This window comes from Hoplias malabaricus, chromosome X1 (assembly GCF_029633855.1).
Source record: "Hoplias malabaricus isolate fHopMal1 chromosome X1, fHopMal1.hap1, whole genome shotgun sequence".
In the NCBI taxonomy this organism is placed as follows: domain Eukaryota; kingdom Metazoa; phylum Chordata; class Actinopteri; order Characiformes; family Erythrinidae; genus Hoplias; species Hoplias malabaricus.
In genome coordinates, this window is record NC_089818.1 from 9,594,627 (window position 1) to 9,613,783 (window position 19,157).

A 19,157-nucleotide genomic window follows, 5' to 3' on the forward strand; every position below is an offset into this window, starting at 1 on the left:
ATTGTCATATCATATGGCAAAAGCATTTGAGTTACAGTTGTTTTTCTGTGATGCTTGGAAGGCAGACTACACAGCTGTTTTTAAACAGAATCTGGAAATACACAGTAATTCAAGTTCTTCATAATTTTGATAATTATTAACGTTCAAGTTGTTAGGATGTTGGAGTTGGGGGGGATAGAGGTGGTTCGGTATAGGTTGGAAACTAACCCTAGCTGTCTATGTTTTTGAACATAACCTACATGACAACCAATCAAATGAGAGCATCCATCCGCTACAGAGCAACCCAGAGTACAGCATGCCATGCTTATGTAACTGCAGGGAAGAGACCACGGATGCAACAGCAGAATATATAGTGCCTTGCGAAAGTATTTGGCCCCCTTGAACTTTTCAAACTTTTGCCACATTTCAGGATTCAAACATAAATATATGAAATTTTAATTTTTCTGTGAAGAATCAACAACAAGTGGGACACAATCGTGAATAAAATAAAATATGCAATATTATTAAGAGGGCCGAATAATATTGCATGCCCCAATTTTCAGTTTTTTATTTGATATTTTATTTTACCAACTTCACCAACTGTGATATATAATAATGTTTATAAATGTACAGTTGACTGAATACAGCTGAAGCAGTGCCAAGACAAGGTGAAGCATACAATACTAGTAAACTCTAACCAGGTCATACTTAATAATTTTGGACTGAAAAGTGGGAATAAATCCCTCTTTAAATCAGAGGGTAAATTAAATTTACACATTGCTAACAGCATTTTCATTTAAATAATAATAATAATAAAATCTCTGTAGTTAATTGCACTGTTTTACACTTTGCAAGTGATTATTTAACATCTGTAAAGATGACGTTTGTATGCTTATTTGTCTTTCTGAAGGAAACTTCAGCAGGAGACTGCGACTTTATCAGACCACAGCTGTGTGTCATTGAAGAGTGATAACTCTAAGGAATGTAGGACCTATTTTCAAAAAGAAAAGAGTTCAGCTAATCACAGGTAAGAAATATTTTCCATGTCTTTAAATTGTTTTTATTATTTTTGGTTTAGAAAAATCTGTGTCTATGTTTTATAATTTGATGAGTTCTTTCAATATCCCACTTTAATGTCAACAGTGTCAAACTTGCAAAACACTGTTTTTTAATATGATTGGTTTTCCTATGGAAGGTGAATATTATTCACTGTACATGCTAATTATAATTCAATGTATTGTTTGTTGTCAAAAGTATGTACTCTACTGATTACTGTGCTGCACATATCATGTATTATTTCACATTGCTGTAGATCATTTAAAAGGTGCCTATGATCTTAAAATGCACTTAAAATTTAATTAATGACTTTAGACTTATTGGATTTTAAGATGACATTCTCCTGTGCATTTCTGTTTTTGAAGGACACTCCAGCAGGAGACAGCAACTTCTCCAGAATCCAGCTGTGTGTCCATGAAGAGTGACAACTCTATGGACTTCAAGGACTATTTTCAAAAAGGAAACTGTCAGTCTAAACACGGGTAAAAGTGCTTTGCAATGTTCTGTTAAAATGTTTGTAAATTCTTCATATTTATTATTAAAATATAAGGTTTTTACAATATATATCTTTGGTTCTGAAGGCCATTTTGTCAGGCATCGACTTTACCAGAACATAGATGTGAGACTGTGAAGAGCAACCAGTTTATTGAACACACAGGCCCCATTTGCAATGAAGATTTTTCTGAACACAGGTGGGAGAATCTGTTGATTGTTATTTATTATGTTGCGTAAAGACATAGGTTTCACAATGTTTTAGGGTAGCTTATATTTATTTTTAACAGCAACAGGTAGTGTCCTGGGGCTGTGGGTTGGTGAGGAGTTTGAGGTTTGTGAGGAGTTTGGTGTGTCCTCCCCGTGTACGGATGCTCAAAGTGGCCACAGGTGTGAATGTGTGAGTGTGTGTCGCCCTGTGAAGGACCGGCGCCCCCTCCAGGGTGTGTTCCCGCCTTGTGCCCAGTGATTCCACGTAGGCTCCAGACCCACCGCGACCCTGAACTGGTTATAGACAATGAACGAATAAATGGATATTGTCCTTTGAAGTAGTTTCACTATTTTTTTTTTGATTGCTATTCATTTTATTTTTGAGATGTCTTATTTTTTTCCTTATATTTGTGATTAATTATTCTAAGTTTAAAGGATTGATATCTTTCCATGTTTCATTTTACATTAAACTTGTTATGAACATTGTATTTGTTTAAATATTTTTTTAAGGCCTGAGAAAGAGCTTCTTAAAAATCACAAACTGAATCTGAAGCAGACAAGTCAGTTTGTGTTTAATGAAACAGCAAAGCATGGAAATCCCATCTTACTAAGTCACATCTACACAGACCTATACATCATAGAAGGTGAGAGTGGAGAAATTAGTAGAAACCATGAGGTCAGACTCATTGAGAAAACATCTTTGCAGCCAGCGAGAAAAGACATACCTGTGAGATGCAATGAACTTTTCAAAACCACGCCCGGTCAACAGCAGAAGATCAGAACTGTCATGACGAAAGGAGTTGCAGGCATTGGAAAAACAATCTCAGTGCAGAAGTTCATACTGGACTGGGCCGAAGGAGAAGCCAATCAAGATATTCAGATAATACTTCCACTTCCATTTAGGGAGCTCAATTTGATGCGGGAGAGAAAACTCAGTTTGGTGGATCTTCTTCACCACTTTTTTAAGGAGATACAAGGTTTAGAAGAAATCAGCAACTACAAGATCTTGCTCATTTTTGATGGTCTAGATGAGTGTCGACTTCCTTTGAATTTTCAAAAAAGAGAGAGGTGTTCTGACGTAAGAAAATGCGCCTCAGTGAACAGCCTGTTGACAAGTCTCATCAGGGGTAATCTGCTTCCATCTGCTCTTATCTGGATAACCTCTCGGCCAGCAGCAGCCAGTCAGATTCCTTCAGCGTTTATTGACCGGGTAACTGAGGTACGAGGATTTAATGACCCCCAGAAGGAAGAGTTCTTCCGCAAGAGAATCACTAGCCAGAGCCTGGCAAACAAAGTCATCATGCACATTAAATCATCCAGGAGCCTTTATATAATGTGCCACATACCAGTTTTCTGTTGGCTTTCTGCTGCAGTTCTAGAGAGGACACTGTGTCAAGAGGAAAATGAAGAGACTCCTAACACACTAACGCAAATGTACACCCATTTTCTGATTATACAAACACGCATCAAGCATGAAAAGTACACAGAGGTTAAATAAACAGACAAAGTAATGATTTTAAAATTGGGGAATCTGGCTTTTCAGCAGCTATGTAAGGGCAACTTAATTTTCTATGAGACAGACCTGAAAAAATGTGGAATTGATATCAAAGAAGCATCTGTGTACTCAGGATTGTTCACACAGATCTTTCGAGAAGAGTTTGGTTTGGCTCAGAGAAAGGTTTTCAGTTTTGTGCATTTGAGCATTCAGGAACATCTTGCAGCTTTATATGTGTTCTACTGTTTTATCAAGTCAGATCAAGTGTCTGATCCGACCACCGAACTTGTGTTTCTTCTCAAGGCTTCATCGATTTTTGAATTTCACAAGGCTGCTGTGGACATGGCGTTAAAGAGTGAGAATGGTCACCTTGATCTTTTCCTCCATTTTCTTCTTGGCCTGTCTTTGGAGTCCAGTCAGAGTCTTCTGCAAAATCTCTTTGAAGAGTCAGGCGACATCTCAAAGAGCAACGAGGAAACCGTAGAGTACATCAAGACGAAAATCAGAGAGGATCCCTCTTCTGACCGAAGGATCAATTTGTTCTACTGTCTTGTAGAACTAAACCATTATTCAATTGTGGAGATACTGGAAAAAAGCACACGAGCACTCTCTGTTGTGATGCTTATACCTGAGAAGTGGTCAACCCTGACTTTTGAGTTTCACAAATTAGTGGAGGAGCTGAACGACTTTGACTTGAGGAAATACATAGGAACACCCATGAATGATTTAAATAAATTTCTCACTCCTGATGACGTCCTTCTGAGGCTGTTACCAGCTGTCAAAACAGCCAGATCAGCAAAGTAAGTTTCAGTATGACATTGCATGTTTTGGTACTGAGCATTTCTCTTTCACTTTTCAGTTTTCTCTTCTTTTATTTTTTGATGGGCGCACAAAAAAGTTATTTTATTCTGAAAACAAATTTGTTGTTTTTCCACTGAGGTTGAAGGGATGTAGCCTTACAGACAAAGGCTGCAAGGCACTTGCATCTGCTTTTAGCACAAACCAATTAAAACTATTGAGCTGAACCTCAGAGAGAACAGATTAAGGGATACTGGAATGAAGTTATTCTGCACTGGACTAGCAAGTCTACATTGCAAACTGGAAACACTAGAGTAATAATAAAAAAAAATAATTTTTTGTGATATTTATACTCCAACTGGAAATAGTAAATACATTTCTAGTAGATATTTAGAGAGATGTGTTCTCTCTGTGTCTGTGTGGGTTTCCTCCGGGTGCTCCAGGTGCTCCGGTTTCCTTCCACGGTCCAAAAGCATAAGTTGGTAGGTGGATTGGCGACTCACAAGTGTCTGTAGGTGTGAGTGTGTGAGTGAATATGTGTGTGTGTGTGTGTGTGTTGCCCTATGAAGGACTGGTGCCCCCTCCAGGGTGTATTTCCGCCTTGCGCCCAATGATTCCAGGTAGACTCTGGACCCACCGCGACCCTGAACTGGATAAGGGTTACAGATAATGAATGAATGAATGAAGGAATGAATTAATTTAGAGAGATGTAGAATGTGTGTACTTATTTGTATTATTATACAGAGATTATACAATTTAAACAAATTTTTTTTCTGGTAGTGATAATACATTTTGATTTGCTACTTAGGCTGAGATACTGTAATCTTGGGGTTGGAAGCTGCGAATCTCTTGCTTCAGCTCTCAGCTAAAACTCCTCCTGTCTAAAAGAGCTGAATCTAAGAGATAACAAGCAGATGTTGGATTCAGGAATAATACATTTGTGTAAAGGTCTACAGAGTGAAAACTAACTAGTCATGCATACTAACACACATAATTATTCTACAGACTGGGCCATTTATATGGATACACCTTAATAAAATGGGAATGGTTGGTGATATTAACTTCCTGTTTGTGGCACATTAGTATATGGGAAGGGGGAAACTTTTCAAAATGGATGGTGACCATGGTGGCCATTTTGAAGTCGGATCCAACTTTTTTTTTAAATGAAATTTATTCTTTCATGAGTTATTTACAAGTTTCTGACCACTCTTAAAATGTGTTCAATGTGCTGCCCATTGTGTTGGATTGTAAATGCAACCCTCTTCTCCCACTCTTCACACACTGATAGCAACACCGCAGGAGAAATGCTAGCACAGGCTTCCAGTATCCATAGTTTCAGGTGCTGCACATCTTGATGGTATGGTGTGGTATATGGGGTACAAAGACAGTGGGGCCATTCTTCATCAATGGAAACCTCAAGGCCACTGGATATAGGAAATGATGTACAATGAAATACATGATGATGTGTTTTCCTCTTTATGCACTGAAGCTGGCATGTTCCCTGAGTTTTTCCAGCAAGATGGTGCACCACCACATTATGGATGTCAGGTCCGAGCATTCCTATATGAACGGTTTCCTGGAAAGTGGATTGGTCGTCGTGGGCCAGTTGAATGGTCCCCAAGGTCTCCCAATCTGACCCCCTTAGACCTTTATCTTTGGGGTCATTTGAAGGTGGTGTTGCTATCAGTGTGTCAAGAGTGGGAGAAGAGGGTTGCCTTGACAATCCAACACTATGGGCAGCACTTTGAACACATTTTATATTTAGAAACATGCAAATAACTCATGAAAGAATAAAGTTACGTTAAAACCAAGCACACCATTGTTTTTCTTGTGAAATTCCCAATAATGTGTCACATGACCCTCTTCCCATTGAAAAAACAAAAGTTGTATCCAAAATGGCAGACTTCAAAATGGCCGCCATGGTCACCACCCATCTTGAAAAGTTTCCCCCCTCCCATATACTAATGTACCACAAACAGGAAGTTAATATCACCAACCATTCCCATTTTATTAAGGTGTATCCACATAAATGGCCCACCCTGTATACTAATTGTTATAGCTATAATAAAGTGCTATTACAAAGTACTGCAACTGAAGAAGCATTGTAATTGGTGTTTAAGTGAGTCACTTCAAGACTTAAAATGGATTTAAGTCAGTTTTATCATTGACTTCAATCCCATAGGCTGTCTGGGTGCATGCTCTCTGATAAAAGCTGTGAAGCTCTGGCCTCAGTCCTCAGCTTCAAATCAAATCAAATTTATTTATATAGCGCTTTTCACAACTGATGTTGTCACAAAGCAGCTTCACAGAATTCCAGTAAGACAAGATTTGACATGAAATGTAAAGACAAATGTAAAACCCTCAAGTGAGCAAGCCAGGGGCGACAGTGGCAAGGAAAAACTCCCCCAGCTGAGGAAGAAACCTTGGGAGGAACCAAGGCTCACAAGGGGTGACCCATCCTCCTCTGGTCAATCTACTGGTGATGATAGTTAGTAGTCCATGAGAACTTCAGTGTAGGGACAGCTTCAAGGCACTTGGTGGTTGCTGGAGCGTGGGCAGCTGGTCTGAAGCGTGGAGGAGGATCTCGACAGTCATCCATCAGTGTCCAGACAGACAGGTGGGCAGTCGTTTACTCGGAAAGATGTAAAGGGATGGAATTAGTTTTGAACTGTTTTGTGTTTGTAAAGTAGAAAATATGAAAATTTCCAGAGTGTGGCTAATGACTCCGGCAGATCTGACTATGACAGCATTAACTAAAAGGAGAGAACCAGGAGGACACACAGACACGGGAGCATCCTGAAACACTGGCATCCCTCCGCTCCACCGTCAACAAACCTGAGTGATCGCGAGAAACGGCGGGACGACAGCACCAGCATCTCAGTTTACTATAATTCCCTGTGTCCATGGACCCCCCGGATCTGCCGCCTTTATCTATGGGGGAGCATTAGCTACCAAATGATAAACTAAACAAATGAGTTTTTAGCCTACATTTGAAGATTGCGACTGTGTCTGAGTCCCGAACATTTTCTGGAAGATCATTCCAGAGTTGGGGGGCTTTATAAGAAAAGGCTCTTCCCCCAGCTGAGGCCTTCTGAATTCTGGGAACATTTAAAAATCCAGTATTCTGTGATCTGAGTGAACGTGGGGGCTCATAATAGGAAATTGTATCTTGAAGATATTCAGGAGCAAGCCCATGTAGGGCTTTATATGTTAATAACAAAATTTTGTAGTCAATGCGGAATTTAACAGGCAGCCAATGAAGTGATGATAAAACTGGGCTGATATGTTCAAATTTTCTAGTTTTAGTGAGGACCCTAGCTGCAGCATTTTGAACTAGTTGAAGTTTTCTTAAATTGCTGCTGGTGCATCCTGACAGTAGTGCGTTACAGTAGTCAAGCCTTGAAGTAATAAAGGCATGTACTAATGTTTCTGCGTCCTGGAGGGATAAGGCATTTCTAATCTTAGCAATATTGCGAAGATGTAAAAAAGCTGTCCTAGTGATACTACCTATGTGTTGATCAAATGATAAATCCGGGTCAATTATGACACCAAGATTTTTTGCTGCTGAACCAGGTTTAACTGGAAAGTTAGCTAGATTTAAAATTAAGTCTGATAATTTATTTCTTGTCACTTTTGGACCCAAAAGCAGGACCTCTGTTTTGTTGCTGTTTAGGAGGAGGAAATTACGCAACATCCAGCCTTTCACGTCTTTTACACAGTCCTCTATTTTCTTTAATCTGTGTTTGTCATCGGGCTTGGCTGAAATATACAATTGTGTGTCGTCTGCGTAACAGTGAAAGTTAATGTCATGGTTTATTATAACTGTGCCTAGCGGTAACATGTATAATGTAAATAATAATGGTCCTAAAATAGAGCCTTGTGGAATTCCAAATCTTACTTTAGAATAATTTGAATTTAGATTGTTTACTTTTACGAATTGATAACGTTCCGTTAAGTAAGATTTAAACCATAATAGGGCTGTCCCTGTGATTCCAACCATGTTTTCTAACCTTTCTATGAGAATATTGTGGTCTATTGTATCGAAGGCTGCGCTTAGGTCAAGAAGCACCAACAGGGATACGTGGCCTTGATCAGAGGCAAGAAGAAGATCATTTGTTATCTTGACTAGAGCTGTCTCTGTACTATGATGTTGCCTGAATCCAGATTGGAATTTTTCATATATATGATTCTTATGTAGATATGAACTAAGTTGTTGGGCCACAGCTTTTTCTAAGATCTTAGACAGAAATGGCAAATTAGAAATAGGCCTGTAATTAGACAGTGTACTAGCATCAAGATTTGGTTTCTTGATCATAGGTTTAATAACTGCTAGTTTAAAAGCTTTGGGTACATGGCCCAGACTAAGCGATGAGTTTACTATAGTTAAAAGAGGATCAATAATAGCTGGTAGTACTTCTTTGAGCAACTTTGTGGGAATTGCATCAAGTGTGCAAGTTGTACAGTTTGCGGAGGTGATAATCTTCTCTAGTTCTAATTGTGGGAGTGGGCAAAAGGTTTCAAGTCTTTCTTTTACAGTTATATTATGTTTTATTTCATTCACATCAGGTGGCAGCCAGGATGGATTTGATCCTGTGGCTAGAGTTTGTTGTCTAATATTCTCAATTTTATTATTAAAAAAGTCCATAAAATCTTTACTGGTGAGAGTTGCTGGAATTAGTTGTTCAGAACCTGCTTGATTTTTTGTAATTCTAGAAAACACACTAAACAGTGCTCTCGGATTATTTTTATTATGGGAGATCAGCGAGGCCAGATATGCTGAGCGAGCTTTAGTGAGGGCATTTCTATACTCTATAAGGCTGTCCTTCCAGGCAGAATGGAACACTTCAAGCTTGGTTGATCGCCATTTCCGCTCTAGTTTTCGTAATGTTTGTTTTAAAGTACGGGTCTTATCGTTATACCATGGTGCGAGCTTTTTCTGTCTTATACTTTTATGTTTAAGTGGTGCTACCTTTTCTAAAGTAGATCGACAGGTATTTTCTAGGTAATCAGTTAGTACATCTAGGTCCATTTGGTCTGATGGAGTTGGAACTGGGGTCGATAGTTCTGGTAGGTTTTCTATAAATTGTAGGGCGGTAGATGGTTTTATTATACGCCTTGTAGAATAGCGAGGGTTCTTACATATATTATGGATAAAACGTAGCTCATATGAAATTAAGTAATGATCGGAGATTGCTGAGGATTGCGGTAAGATATTAATTTTGTCAATGTTAAGACCTAGTGTCAGAACTAAGTCTAAAGTGTGGCTGCAGTAGTGTGTAGGCCCTGTTACATTTTGAGTAATACCAATAGAGTCTAAGATTGAGGTAAATGCCTTTTTTAGTGGGTCACTTTCCTTCTCAAAATGGATATTGAAATCTCCTACAATTATAACTTTATGATTGCACACCGCTAGGTTTGTAGCAAAATCGCTGAATTCTTTCAGAAATTCTAAGTAAGGCCCTGGTGGTCTGTAAATGTTGCATAATAAAAATGCGTCCTTTTTTGTGACCGGATTTGTAATAATAGTGGAGAGAACCTCAAAAGAAGAGAAGGTGTCACATTGTTTAAGACTAATTTCTAGGGTATTTTGGTAAATTACACATACTCCACCTCCTTTGCCTGATATTCTTGGGCTATGTGCATAATTATAGCCTAGGGGGGTGGCTTCATTTAGTGCTAAATATTCATTTGGTTTAACCCACGTTTCCGTGAGACAGAAAACATTGAATTTATGATCACTTATAATATCATTTACGATGAGTGCTTTTGAGTTTAGTGATCTTATGTTGAGTAACCCAAATTTTAGTTCTGAGGTGTTGCTGCTAGGTGTTGTGTATGATTTAATATTGATTAGGTTGCTGAAACAGGCTGATTTTGTTTTTCTACTTTTACATTTAGTTCGGGGGAAAGACACAGTCTCAATACAGTTGAACCTGGGTGACGTCTCAAGACAGTTCGCAGACGGTCGGTTTAGCCTGTCTGTCTGCGGCCTGGTCCCGGCTCTGGATTGTCAGCAGCTATCTACACTACTCTGCCGACTAACTAAAAGACTATGTGCTATACTGCAAGAAAGTAAGGCAGCACCCTCCCGCGTGGGGTGGATACCATCCCTACCTATAAGACCAGGCTTGCCCTCAAAACGTAACCAATTGTCTATAAAGCCCACTTGATTTTCGGAACACCACTTGGACATCCAGCAGTTTAACGCCCAAAGTCTGCTGTAAGCTTCGTCGCCACGCCGCATTGGTATGGGACCAGAGCAGATTACGGCATCGGACATAGTCTGGGCCAGTTTAATCACCTCTGTAATATTACCCTTAGTTACCTCAGACTGCCGCAGACGAATATCATTGGCCCCTACATGAATGACTACCCTCGAATATCTCCTATTAGCTAACAGTCTAAGGTTGCCACTAATATCCGGCGCTCTGGCTCCCGATAAACAGCTAACTGTTACTGCCGGCGCCCCTAAAGGAGTAGCTAATTTCACGTGCCGAACAATAGAGTCTCCTATAACCAGAGCACTCTTAACAGGCTCCTCAGCGGGTGCTTCGCTGAGCGGGGCAAACCTGTTTGACACGCGAATCGGAGGAGCGTGGTGTCCCGGTGGGCTAGCTTTGGCCTCAGCGTTAGCATCAGCCTTAGCTTTCCGGCTATGACGCCGAGACGTCACCCATTCACCCCGCTGTGAGGGCTCTAACGCCGGAGTCGTGGGGGTGCTAACTCTCCCTAAGGCACCCGGAGTTGCTAACACTGAGTCTCGCTGTTTATCCCTCAACAATAATAAGCTCCGGATGCGCACTTCTAGCTGGTCCACTTTATCCACCAGAGAGCTAACTAGCTGACACTTACTACAAATACAACCACTATATTTATCGCTAGAGGTGGAAAAGGGCGTTAAACTAAACATGCCACACTCTGAGCAGGCAAAACAGCCAGTAGTAGCCATGGAATTGCAGGTACTTACCGCTTTTAGTGAATTTTAGTAACTTACACCAAGAACGTTACTCCAGGGTCCGGTGGCAGTTTTAGTGCCTCTGTAATGAATATTCCTGCGGAGACAATCTAAAAGATAGATCTATGGATGGTTAGTAGGTTATAAAAACAGATATAAATATAGAAATAACAATGGAAACGAGTAAACAGGAAAACCCGAGCGATCAAAACAGCTTCCAAACGGGTACAGAAACAGCCAAACGGGTTGCCAGATCCTCTAGTCTAAGAGAGTTGGAGCTGAGTAGCAATAAGGTACAGGACACAGGGGTTGAACTACTCTGTGCTGGGCTGCGAAATCCACATTGTAATCTTGAAAAGCTACAGTAAGTAATACATTTATTTTTAAATAATAAAATATATTTAGTTGTTAAATAAATGTTTTATTCTTTTTCTCTGTGTTAATAAATAAACAGCTGACTTATACATAAACTCCCATTCAATGCTGGATGTCTATATCACATCTCTTGAATCCACAAAAAAGGTGTTCAATATAATGTCACACAGCTCCAGGGACCTGGAGGTTGTGGGTTCGGGTTCCGCTCTGGGTGACTGTCTGTGAGGAGTGTGGTGTGTTCTCCCTGTGTCTGCGTGGGTTTCCTCCGGGTGACTGTCTGTGAGGAGTGTGGTGTGTTCTCCCTGTGTCTGTGTGGGTTTCCTCCGGGTGCTCCAGTTTCCTCCCACGGTCCAAAAACACACGCTACAGGTGGATTGGCAACTCAAAAGTGTCCGTAGGTGTGAGTATGTGAGTGAATGTGTGAGTGTATATCGCACTGTGAAGCCCCCTCCAGGGTGTGTTCCCACCTTGCGCCCAGTGACCCACCGCGACCCTGAACTGGATAAGTGCGTATGGACAATGAATGAATTATGGTTTTGTAAAAAAAAAATATATAAATAAGACTTTCTTAGTCACACACATTTACCGCCGAATATGCTCTAAGAAATATGCATTTATTGTTCCTCCAGTGTGTGCCGTTGTAAACTCACAGAGAAAAGCTGTGCAGCTCTTGCTTCAGCCATACACCCAAACTCCAATCTGAGAGAGCTTTACTTGAGTGGAAATAAGCTGCAGGACTCCGGCGTGAATGGGCTGCTTGCTTTAAAGAAGAATCAACATTCTAAACTGGACAAACTCATGTAAGTAATATCTTAGGAATAAAAAGATCATAAAAAGATCTATTTTTAGGAGGAACTCCAAATGCATTTGTTGATATGTAAACAGTTCAACTCTTTACAGTAATGGTGATAAGAACAAGGGGTAACAGTGTCTACAGTTCAAATATTAGTACAGCCATTATATGTTCTGTCCTGAACTGCATGTGGGGTCTGAGTTTTATAAATAATGTTTATGAAATTTTGTTTATGAAATGTAACAGTGTGAGGGGTTTTTAGAGGCAAAAAACATATAAAACCACACTGCCTTTAGTGACTTTATTTATATTAAGATTCACATTTGATATCTGCTCACATGCGGTGTAATAAAAAGAAAATTTAATGTAAACTCCTCCACACTCCTTGATATTTTAAGCTTTTAATCATTTATTTTTGTTTCTTATGCCTTGCCTTGCAGATGGTAGTTCTTACTGCTTTAATGGAGGAAACCCACGCGGACACGGGGAGAACACACCACACTCCTCACAGACAGTCACCCGGAGGAAACCCACGCGGACACGGGGAGAACACACCACACTCCTCACAGACAGTCACCCAGAGGAAACCCACGCGGACACGGGGAGAACACACCACACTCCTCACAGACAGTCACCCAGAGGAAACCCACGCGGACACAGGGAGAACACACCACACTCCTCACAGACAGTCACCCGGAGGAAACCCACGCGGACACGGGGAGAACACACCACACTCCTCACAGACAGTCACCCAGAGGAAACCCACGCGGACACAGGGAGAACACACCACACTCCTCACAGACAGTCACCCAGAGGAAACCCACGCGGACACGGGGAGAACACACCATACTCCTCACAGACAGTCACCCAGAGGAAACCCACGCAGACACAGAGAGAACACACCACACTCCTCACAGACAGTCACCCAGAGGAAACCCACGCGGACACAGGGAGAACACACCACACTCATCACAGACAGTCACCCGGAGGAAACCCATACAGACACAGGGAGAACACACCACACTCCTCACAGACAGTCACCTGGAGGAAACCCACGCAGACACAGGGAGAACACACCACACTCCTCACAGACAGTCACCCAGAGGAAACCCACGCGGACACAGGGAGAACACACCACACTCCTCACAGACAGTCACCCGGAGGAAACCCATACAGACACAGGGAGAACACACCACACTCCTCACAGACAGTCACCTGGAGGAAACCCACGCAGACACAGGGAGAACACACCACACTCCTCACAGACAGTCACCCAGAGGAAACCCACGCGGACACAGGGAGAACACACCAAATATATTTATATAAATTTGGAGAATCACATGTTGGATTTGTATAATTAATTTTTTTTGTTTTATATGTTTTTGACAGTGACATACTGTTATTTATAACAATTTACAAATGTAGCCTACACACCACTGCAAAGGATAGTAGTGGCCATAGTGGTCTGTGTTTGTGTTATAACTCAGGGAATGTAGAAAGAATATCTTTATAGAAATGTATAGAAATAAATGAACTGAAATGTGCATTATACAGTATAATTAGTTTTGTAAAGATTGATGTGTGAGCTACATACACATACCTACACACCACTACCTACACATTGGTGTAGGATCTCCTTTCGCAGAATATTTGAACAGGTTTTTCAATCTTGTATTATATTAGTTTCTATTCTATTCAGTTTCTTCTGTGTGATGTCATTACCACATCTAGTTGCTTTATCTTTGTGTGAAAGTCTACAGTGATTTTTCTCTTCTATATTAATAAGCCATTAAAAGTAAGTCTGAAAATCAAATAAAATATTTAAGATTTGTGTCATTTTTTTTTTTACAATAATAACATTTTTCTCTTGCCTTAAGGGCTTTATTTATCTCTGAGTCCAGTGAAGGAAGATACCCAGTGGTTATTTTAAGTATAAAATAATAAAATATTAAATGTTGTGCTGTTATAGTCTTTATAGTTTTTGCTATGACAGTTAATGAATTAATAACACTGGTCATGTTAAACATATACAATTAAAAATATGTATATAATGTACAACTGGAGCATCATATTTTATATTTTTCAAAATTATGTGTATAATTTTATTCAGAGGTTTCTGACACCCTTCCTCAACAGGGACCTCAGGAATGGTTCGTTTTGTTTGAAATGCATAGGCAATCAATGTCCACTAGGTGGCAACCCAGGCTAATAGACATGTATTTACCGAACTATGACGTTCATCCGATAAGCAGGTCTTTGTGTGTTAAAAACATAAAGATATGAAAATCTCCTTCTTTCATAAATAAAGCAGATACCGAGATATTCTTGCTAAATAATTTGAATAATTACCTTAGACTTTTTCAGAAAATTGCCATTTCCGAGATTCTTGGGTTTACATTTTTGAAAATATGAATCTTCCATCTGTGATGTAACCATTTAGCTTAATGAAAATCACATAGAATAAATTCTATATTAATTTAGGTAATCCCTGACAAATCACTGACAAAGATTCTGACCTCACATGTTTTCCAGTGTCCCGTCTCCAAATCCCCAGTCCTTTATAGGCTTCACTTTTCCTGTTTCCCAGTTTAGATTAACCTCTGACCCAGACTGACCACCTTTTGAAAGTCTGAGAATGTTGTTGTGACCCTGTGGTTTATGAGCGCTCTTCCAGACTCATCCAGACAAACTGACTGGCTGTTCTTGAGCAAATTGTCCCATTTCCTCTGATGTGAGGGGGGTGTTTGGCTCTGGAATATTTCCTCTGCCTGATGGTGTCATGTCTACTTCAACTCTATGGAGCTACTCTTATTTTCTGACCACTCTCTGACACTTAACTGCGTCTCAGTTCACAGTGACCATCCTACAGAGGCACTACTAGTTTACATGGAGATGGTACTTAATATTTCAGGTCTGTTTGATCATTTTTGGCCTAGATCAAAGGTATTTGTAGATTAGTAAGGTAGCTAGTTCTGCTAGCCGAGGCTATTGCTTTTAGCCTAAATAGCTAACAAGCCAAAATGCTAAGTTGTAATGATTCTCTTAATGTTAACGTTAGCAGGAGGAGGGCATGATTGTGGATTTGATAAGTGACCCAGTGCTGCCTACACAGCTTGCTGAAGGAGACTGGGAGCAAGGCAGCTTGTTACAAATTGGGAGAATACCCCAGAGTCAGTGCTGTAAAGGTTAGCATACTTACCACATGATTCACAAGGAGGTGACTGGGACTCTCCAAATACATCTGTGCTGGTAATTGTACCAGTGTCTCACACTTCAGTCATGTAGTGTGCCTGATGTAATAGTGTGTGTGTGTGTTTGTGTGTAATTTGCACATCTCAACAGCTTATAGTAGGCCATAGTTGTTACTGAAACATTCATTTTAATAGTCCTTAAAGCTGTGGATCCCAAGGTGTGGGTGGGGGGGGGGGGGGGTGGCACTCCCACTAGAGGAGAGAGCAAGGCCATTGAATGTACTCATTCACAATGTAACCATTAATGTGATATTTAGAATTATCACATATATAATACATGATAATTCCAAAGTAAAAGTCATTTGTCACTTTAAATTGCACTGCACTGCAGAAAAAGTTTGGGAACCATTAAAGGGTTAAACCTTCTCTGTCTGTATATTCTCAGTGCGTATCGCATACTGGACGTGAGGGGATTCCTGTCTCTTTAATAGACTGGGCCGCTACTGGGGAACGTGGAGCTGGGTGAAGTTTGTGAGGGGCCAGAATCCATCAGGTCTGCTGTTACGCAACCGCCCTCCCCCCAAACCCCTGGGCTCTGAGACGTCTGCGGAACCTTGAGAGGCCTGGAAATATTATGTCAACATCGGAGACAGACGGAGGCTCAAATCTTGCTCTTTTTCTCTGTGTTAATTTACAGTTGAAAGAGGCAGGAATGCGAGGCTACGGCGGCGTTTTATGAGCCTGCTGGAAAGCAGCTCGGAGAGAGTGAAGCACATTAGCCATTTCTTTCTTAGATTACGAGGCTTCCTATAGACCCTGACAGACGGAAACATGTGAAAGCAATAGGAGGCTGTCAGGCTGTAGTACTACGCCGTTATGTCATGTCTGGCTAATCCTGCTTTCCATCCCGGTCAGGTTTTCTTTCAAAACCTTTTTGGACCCTGCTCTGTTCTGATATTTGCATTTTGATGCTTCAGAACCATGTGGCCACTGAAATAGAAATTTAATAACTTAATATTATCAGTATCTTGAAGATTTCACTAGATTTCATTAGGGACAGTGAGTGGCAGGCAGTTACCTCAGCTCCCAGGGGCCGCTTGGGGGTTAGGTGCCTGCTCAAGAGCTCCTCAGATGTAGATGTTGAGGGTGAAGACAGTGTTGTCCCTCTCCCCCAGAAGAGTGTAGGCTCTTCACTTCAGGATCATGGAGCGGGAGAATCTTTTGGTCAGACTCTGTATTAATGCTCCAGCCGAGCCTTAAGAGTAAAGATGAGCTCATGGTTTGACCTGTGATCCCCAGGCCCTGCCACTCAGGCTGGTGTTCTCCTGGACGGGGCTCCGATCGATGGGCTGAGAAGCCTAATGTTGTCTGCTGGCGAGCTGGAGGACTTGCTTTTAAAGCCTGTAATGTGGGTCACCTGGGCATTCTTTAACAATAGTGAGCAGAGTTCACTTCCCAGAGCTGGGTCCAGTCTCTCTCTGAGAAGAGGAGTGCAGCCTCAGACTCTGACTCAGGCTAAGTCTCAGGGCCCAGGCTTAGGCTCAGGCTTAGAATCAGATTCAGAATCAGGCGTAGGCATAGGTTCAATCTCAGGATCACATTGAAGCCGGGACTCAGGCTCAGACTCATGCTAAGAATCTGGATTAGGCCTAGGTTCAAGCTTAGGATCAGACTCAGATCCAGAATAAGAATTGGACCAAAAACAGGCCCAGTCTCGGATTCAGGAGCCAGCTCATGTTCAGGAATCGAAATCAGGTGTAGGCTCAGGTTCAGTTTAGACTCAGGATAAGTCTTAGTTCATGCTCAGACTCAGGTCCACAGTTAGGCTCATGTCCAAGTTCAAGCTAAGTCTTAGGCTCATGTACAAGCTGAAGCCCAGGCTGAGATTCAAGCTTAGGCTCAGAATCAAGCCCAGACCAAAGTTCAAACTGAAGCTGAGGCTCAAGTTCAGATGAGTCTCAGGCTTAAGCCTGGGATGCTCTCTTTGTGTGCTCTCAGAATGCAGACCTTGACTTTAATGAACCTTGGGGACATTCCCTACAGCTCAGAGAGAAACGACAGAATGCGTCTCATATCGAGAGTCAGATTAGAGACGGAGGCGTAAAGGGACCTGGGCACGAGTGTTTAATGCTCAGAGCATTTCCTGACAATCTTCTAGGACAATGGTAGGAGTCATAGACCAGGTTGCCATGGGGACCGAGATATCCTGGCAGGAGATAGTCAACTAACATTACTCACTCTGAGATGAGGTTAAAACATTAGAAGAATTTTATAAAACAGCCTTTGCTTTGCCTTCAGTTTTTTTCAGGGAAGTTTTTCCAAAATATCTACAATTGAGTCTTAGAAGTTGGTTGCATTTTCTGCAGGCGTTCACGATCACATGATCCACAGAGGCTGTTTATGACCTTTGACCTATAAGTCTGTATGTTGGCTAATGTCAGGTGACATTAAAGGCTTGTGTAGGTGTAAAGCTTTGCTGACTTTTGGTAAATTGTCTCCAAAATGTCTATATTAGGTCAGTTCATCCCAGTAAGAACTTTCCTCTATTTAAAATCTGATACCGGCAAACACACACGCACACACACACACACACACACCCACGCACATTTAGAGAGCAAGTTTCTGTTAACATAATAAGCTGCTGTTATGAATTTGCAGCGTGCTACATGAAAACTTGGGGGATTTATATAAAACAGAGCGTCCGAGCTGTGGTCAGGGAAGAAAATTCCTCCGTGTTTACTGCGCCGCAAAACTGCAGCGCCACTTCCTTGTAGGCCCTCAGCGATTTGTATGGAGACGTCCAGAAGCGAAGGCTATTCTGAAAAGATTGGCTATGGATCCCAAAATCATCTTTCTGATAGCGGTCAGCACAGAATTAAAAAGGAATTTAATGTAGCGTCTGTGAGGAAAATACACACATTTATTTCTGTTTATTTACAGGAGTGTGTTAAGTTCAGACAACAACCTTCATTTAACGTGCAGTGTTTACTGCATTCACCCTGTACCTTTAAAAATAAACATATAAATAAATAAAAATTGATATTTAGAATGAATCAGAGCCACTATATATTTACAAGAATAGTTTTTTTTTAAAAAGCGGTTTTTCCAAAGTTCAGTTTTGTTATGTCACACTTCCCTGGCCCAGTGATGTGGAGGTCTGGGCTCTGAGACTTTGTTTGACGTTCAGTACTTTTCTGTCTATTTCCGTTTCTCAGTTAAGGCTTGGAGTTGTCAGATCTCTAGTGGACAGCAAAGCTTGATTTTCTCCTCTCTCTCAGAGATGGAAGCTTTAAGCACTGTTTATCTGTAATGGAGACGTTTTTAGGGCAGTACACTGGGTCTTGAAAATGAAGAACGTCTACTCGATCCTCCAGTAAAAGACAGTAAGTGCAATACATTTCGATTCGGCCATGGTCCTATCTGAAGGTTCTTCAGGCGAGAGCAACTCTGTGAGGTTCCAGCAGGTCTTCTTCTTTCTGGCCATCCATTACAGGAAGCGTGGAGTGCGTTTTGTCAGCGTGAATGACAGGACGAAGAGGATAAAGGGTCATTACTCCAGCCGCCCACCCCTCCCCTCACCTGCTAATCAATAAGCACGGGTCATTAGAATGAATAGATGGACACTGGCTTCACTTCGGACTCTCCCAGGGGAAATGAGGAGCGGGTTGAGGGAGCGAGGAACAGTCGAAAAGCTTCTGTAACGCTCCACCACTCACAGCTAACACCCAGCGGCCGGCAGCAGCGTGGTAAACCCGAGGCCACTCCGCTGCTGCTTTTAAAGCATTAAGAGAGAAGCCTGCTGTAATCAAATAC

At 41.3% G+C, this 19,157-nt stretch overlaps 1 protein-coding gene and 1 pseudogene across 1 annotated transcript in view; one reads left to right on the forward strand and one right to left on the reverse strand.

The window, feature by feature from the left end:
- Positions 1–14,754, reverse strand: part of LOC136675541 (autophagy protein 5-like) — a 74,791-nt gene extending 60,037 nt beyond the window's left edge. The window contains exon 1 of the mRNA XM_066652131.1: positions 14,670–14,754. The gene's annotated coding sequence lies outside the window, so the exon portion shown is untranslated. The remainder of the gene's footprint in view (positions 1–14,669) is intronic.
- Positions 157–17,448, forward strand: LOC136676075 (protein NLRC3-like; annotated as a pseudogene).
- Positions 17,449–19,157: the final 1,709 nt, after the last annotated feature.